Source organism: Chiloscyllium plagiosum, chromosome 7, assembly GCF_004010195.1.
Source record: "Chiloscyllium plagiosum isolate BGI_BamShark_2017 chromosome 7, ASM401019v2, whole genome shotgun sequence".
NCBI classification, from domain to species: Eukaryota; Metazoa; Chordata; class Chondrichthyes; order Orectolobiformes; family Hemiscylliidae; genus Chiloscyllium; species Chiloscyllium plagiosum.
In genome coordinates, this window is record NC_057716.1 from 87,602,834 (window position 1) to 87,609,424 (window position 6,591).

Consider the following 6,591-nt stretch of genomic DNA (forward strand, 5'->3'; position numbering starts at 1 on the left):
GACGTCGATGGCATTCCCCACCTCATACATGTTGCAGGAGGAACATTGCACTGCCTTCACTGCCATCCCTCTGAAGCTAACTTTTAAAGTGAGAGGACAAAGATTTAAAAAGGACCTGAGGGGCAATTATTTCCCATAGAGGGTGGTAAATGTATGGAATGAGCTGCCAGAGGAAATGGTGGGGACGGTTACAATTACAACATTTAAAAGACATTTGGAAAGGTACGTGAAGAGGAAAGATTTAAAAGGATATAGACCAAATGTAGGCAAATAAGACTAGTTCGCTTTGGGATACCTGGTCTGCAAAGATGAGTTGGAATGAAAAGTTTGTTTCTGCGTTGTATGTCTCTTACTGAAGTCAGAAGTAATGACAGGCATGTGTGAAAAAATCAAACTGCCAAGTCATTGCCAGAGCTGAGCACTGGAGAGCCAGTCGTAATATAAACATTCACCACTCACAATAAAAGACAGCCCACTTGGTAACCTGGTATCTGTGTGGACCAGCAGTTACCTCAATCGTACTCAGTGAAGGCGAATGACCAGATAAATAATCACTGCAGGTCATGGATGTGGAAGATATAATCTCACCGCTTTTACAGAGTACAGAATGACTATCAGTTCCAAGGTCTACCTTTCCCTCGCACTGGAAACGGATCACAGCAACACCACTGGCTATGTGAATGTCACTCCCCAGAAAAGGAACATCAATCTAGGAACTGCAGGTATTATGCAAACAGCCAACAAAAATATATATTCATGCCATTAGGCAACCTGAACAATTTAAAGCCCTTGGATGCAGTGCATGTGTATAAACTGATGAATTTAGAAAAGACTGGAGTTGATACACAATTCTGCTAATGAATGATAATTGTTGGAGGTCAGTTATCTCAACTCCAGGATATGCCTGCAGGAGTTCCTCAGGACAGTGACTGAGGCCCAACCATCTTCAACTGCTTCATCAATTACCTTCCCTCTATTATAAGGTCAGAAGTGAGATGTTCCCTGATGATTGGACATTGTTCAGCACCATTTGTGACTGCTCAGATACTGAAGCAATCCATGTTAAAATGCAACAAGACCTGAAAAATATCCAGGCATGGGCTGACAAGTGGCAAGTAACATATGTGCCACACAACTGCCAGTCAATGTTCATCTCTAATAACAGTCACTGTAACCATTGTCCATTGACACTCAATGCTGATACCATCAATAAATTCCCCACTATCAACATTCTGGGAGTTACTCTTGACCAGAAACTCAACTGGACTCACCACATAAGCAGGTCAAAGACTAGGAATACCACAGTGAGTAATTCACCTCCTCACTCCCATAGTCTATCCACTATCTACAACATGCAAATCAAGAGTGTGATGAAATACTCCTCACTTGCCTGGATGGGTGCAACTCCAACAACACTCAAGAAGCTTGACACTATCCAGGATAAAGCAGCCCGCTTGATTGGCACAACATCCATAAGCATCCATTCCCTCCACCACCTATGCTCAGTAGCGGCTGTGTACGCCATCTACAAGTTGCACTGCAAATATTTGCCAAAGATCCTTAGACAACACCCTCCAAACTCATAACCACTTCCATCTAGAAGGAAAAAGGCTGAAGACACATGGGAACTCCTGCAGTTCCCCTCTCAAGCTAGTCACCATCGTGGCTTGGAAATATATCACCATTCCTTCAGTGTCGCTGGGTCAATATCCTGACATACTCTTTCTATTGGCATTGTGGGTCAACTTACAACACATGGACTGCGGTGGTTCAAGAAAGCAGCTCAATACCACCTTTCAAGGGCAACTAGGGATGGATAATAAATGCTGGCTAGCTAGTGATGCCCACATCCCACAAGTTAATAACAAAATCTTGGTATACTGAATGCCATGCTGTAGTCGTGCAACTGTGTTGTAAGTGTGTTTTTGTGCAAACTATTGGACAAACATCATCTGTAGCAATCCCCATTGGTTGTGAGTGGTAGAATCAAACTATCAAACTCACCTTTACTAATGACCTCTACAAATTAACAGCTCAGCACATTTAGAGAGCTTCAGCTAGCCATCTTGCTGGAATTCTTCTGTGGCAGCCATCCTACTGGCTGGTTTTCTTGTGCTTGTTCTTCCTGCTCAAAAATGTATTCAAATGAAAGGAAGAGATCTGTCCTTCACTAGTTTTGAAGCCAACCTTCCCCACAGGCACAGTCACGCCTCGGTGAGCACAACCTGATTTTCACTTTATTCAGAAAATTGGGGTTGATATCACAAGCCCATTGGTGTTATGTTACAGTTTATAGTTTAAATCATCCTGACAAAGATTAGCATCAAATTCCTTAGATACTAATTGCTTTTACAGTGCCTGCAGTTTCACCACATCATTGACACATCACAAATCTACTATAAACATCCTATATTATATATGTCAATCCATTACATATAACATCTATCAGATAAATGAAGGAAAGTGCTGTTTATGATTAAAGCAAATGCATTATCAATTGGAAGGCCAATTATGAATTATGACTTCCTTGTTTAATAGCATCAATTGCCAAGTAATGTAAATCTTCAAGCACTCCTTAAAATCAGAAGGAAGGCTTTATGTCTATGAGTTATGAAAGATTTGTTTCAGATCCTATTTTTTTCATCTTTCAGATCTCTGGTACAACTGTTTGCTTTCAAAGTGGCAGGCTTTCTGAAATAGATTTACTTTTTCTTTAATTTATACTGGTATCGGAACAAATCATAATTCTTTCCTTTTATATATGTGCTTGAATGGCAGAAATAATGAGTTCAGAGGAAGTTCACCAGGCTGACTCCTGGGATGAGAAGTTCCTCTTAATAAGGACATTAAAGCAGATTGAGCCTATGCTCATGAGAATTTCGAAGGTGATCTTATTGAAATGGATAAGGTTCTGAGGAGGCCTGTCAGGATAGATGCTGAGGAGATGCATCCTCTCACATAGGGAATGTTTAACAAACTTAAGACAGAAATGAGAAGAAATTTCACTCAGAGTTTGTTAATATTTGAAATCCCCTTCTCCAGTGAACAGTGGAGACTGGATCACTGCATATAGTCAAGAAGTAGACTTTTGATTGCCAAAAGGGACAAGGGTTATGGAGGAGGGAGATAGGAAAGGGCCACAAAATCTATCATGATCTTATTGAATTACACAACAAGGGGCTGAATAGCTGACTCCTGCTCCTTTTTTATTTCGTATTCATTGTTAAATACTATCCTATTGTTATACAAATGAAGACTTACAGTATTTTAAAAGTGCAATGCTTTTTTTTCTGCTGGTTTTATATATATATTCCCTTTAAATCATTTTCTTCACTGTCCTGCTGTTTAGATTAAGAAGTTTCATGCCGTTCTCTCGTCATGTCAACTTGTATTTCTTTTATACATACAGCATTACATTATGTGGACACCATTACAATACACACATTTTTATCCCTTTAAATTTGCATTGTTTTAATGGTATTTTTGTGTTCATTATCAACGCTTGTGAATGAATTATATTATCCGTCCCATGATTCAAACTTCCACAATGGTGGCTGGAGAAACAGATGACTCTTTATTGATTGAAAGCTATTCCCAAAGATTGTCGTCCTGCCAGTGAATTGAGATTTAAAAATTCTATCGATTTTCATGGTCACGTGCTAGATGTGACCAGGCTCTGTTTTGCCAATGGAACAGCTGCAGAATAATAGAGTTGTTATAGCCATTATGTCTGCATTGGCTCTCTAAATGAACAGTTAATCTCATACCAATGCCTAGTCTTCTTCCCCAACCCTAAAATCCTTCCTTTTCCACATAACATAATGGGTTGATAGTCCAGATGGTACCCGCCGCTGTAAAATCACATGCCATCAACATTTTCATTTGCTGGAGATGTTTATCTTACACACAACCTCAACATTTCAATCATCCTCAGTCAAACCAGCATTATACTACAACAGAGGGTTCATTGCAGAATCAGGAGCAACAAAAACCATTATCCAATTGGCTGCTTAACAGTCACTCGTTTTGGGTTGATCCTAACTTTAAGTATATTGGGCGGCACGGTGGCACAGTGGTTAGCACTGCTGCCTCACAGCGCCAGAGACCTGGGTTCAGTTTCCGCCTCAGGCGACTGACTGTGTGGAGTTTGCACGTTCTCCCCATGTCTGCGTGGGTTTCCTCCGGGTGCTCCGGTTTCCTCCCACAGTCCAAAGATGTGCAGGTCAGGTGAATTGGCCATGCTAAATTGCCCGTAGTGTTAGGTAAGGGGTAAATGTAGGGGTATGGGTGGGTTGCGCTTTGGCGGGTCGGTGTGGACTTGTTGGGCCAAAGGGCCTGTTTCCACACTGTAATGTAATCTAATCTAATCTATATTCAGGGCGCAGGAGGAACCTGGACAGCAGCAACAGCAGGAGAGATAAAGCTGATGTGTACAGTTCAATCTAAAGTACAGACAGACTTACACTTTTCAATGCATTTTATAATTTTACTTGTTTCAATATTTAGTGCTCTGGAGAAACTTAGTTCTGATAAGAAATATTAAAATACTCATTTGATATTTTGTGTTTGCATTTCCTCAGTAGAGGTATAGAGTCATACAGCACTGAAACAGACCTGTTGGTCCAAACATCATCCCAAATTAAACTAGCCCCAGCTGCCCACACCTGGCCCATATCCGTCCAAACCTTTCCTATTCATGGACTTTTCCAAAAGTTGTTAAAATGTTGTATTGTACCCACATCCACCACATCCTCAGGAAGTTCATTCCACATGCAAACCATCTTCTGTGTAAAAGGTTTGCCTCTCATGTCTTTTTTATATCTCTTTCTCTCACCTTAAAAACATGTACAGCCTGGTCTTGAAATCTCCCATCCGATGGAAAAGATAACTACCATTAAACCTATCTATACCCTTCATAAGCTTCGAGATTGAAGTTTCTCAGTTTTTGGCAAAAGGTGTTTCATTGAGTGAGATTCATGGTGGGCAGTTTACCATGACCCAGGTCAATTTTTCTCACTCAATTTCTTTCATGCAACTGATGCCTTTGGCACCTGTCCCATGAAGTTAAGCGCCAGGAGAGGCAGAAGTGCTCACTACTGCAGGGACTTTGCAAACTTCATGTTGATGATGTCATTCTTAAACCCTAGACCTATAGCTCTGCAGGTGCTGCTAACCAAGAACTGGTTTTTAATGTGTGGTTTTCCACAATTAACCCCAAGGAAATGGATCAGGACAGCAAGTTAGCTCTCCCACATCATGGACAGGGTCAGTGAAGTGCTGATTGATGAGGTGTTGGAGAGGAATACTGCTTTTCTCCCTGTATCAGCAAAGAGGTCCATACTACCAGCCAGCCTGGACCAAGATAGCAGTCTGAATCAGTGCAATGTCATGGATTAGAATGGACACCTTGCAGTGCAGGAGGGAAGGAGAGTGAATCCATAAAGACAAGTGCCACCATTTTTTCTCTGCTACCTCACACACTCACAGTCACCACTCACTCGAACCCTGTCCTTGCACACTCTTCTCGCCAAGGCTCACAGACTACAGCTCTCATTATGGCATACTCAACTTTCCTTGCCCACCTCATTCTCCCAAACCACCAACCCTTCCTGCCTCTGTGCTTCCTACTAACTCACAGGGAACACGTCACCTCCTTTCCCACCCCTGCATCAGTGCAAACGATTATCTCAACCACTTACATCACACTCAAACTGTCTTTAGTCACATTGCAGAAGAAAGACCATCAAATCCTCACACGTGGAGAAGATTTTAGACTTGACTGAAGAAAAGCATGAGAGCTCATGTGGGGATGCACAGGGCGATGAACCCAATGAGCATTTTTCTGTTGTGCTGCCCCACTTTCCCATTATTATCAGCACTAGCTCATTCTGAAACTGCACAAACTTTTATCCCATTCAAGTAACAAATTCCCTATCTTCTTGTATGACAAAACAACCTGTACCCAATGAAACCTGCCAAGAAGACAACAGCATCTGAGATCCTCAGCACATCTTAACCAGGGAAATACAGTAAGACTTCCGACCATGTTGCAAGTAGTAATAGCCATTTTGCCTTGTTCCTGGAGAGTTGACCTTGGATTGAAGTTGTCAAAGGTTTCAACTTTGTGTGCTTGTCAGTGGATGTTGAATGGTCTTGAAAAGGAGGATATGGAAAGAACATTTCCTTTTGTGGGTTAGGTTTAAACTAAGGGGCACTGGTTAGAAATTAGATGTTATCCTTTCAGGACAGAGATGAAGGGAATTTTTTTTTCGTCGTGAAAGTTTTATCACTTTGGCACTCTCGACCTCAGAAGTCAGTGAAGGTGGGGGTCATTGAATATTTTAAGACAGAGATAGTTTATTGTTAAGCAGGGGCATCAAGAGTTATCAGGAATAAATGAAAATGTGGAATTCATAATACAAACAGATCAGCTATCATCTTATTGGATGGTGAAGCAGGCTTGAGAGACGTAATGGTGTACTCCTATTTTTAATTTTGATATGTTGATATGAGATACAGGCTGATATCCACATTCTTCATGTTTTTGTGTTCCTGTTCCTGCAGCCCTGGTGATCTTTCAGCCTCCTCCTA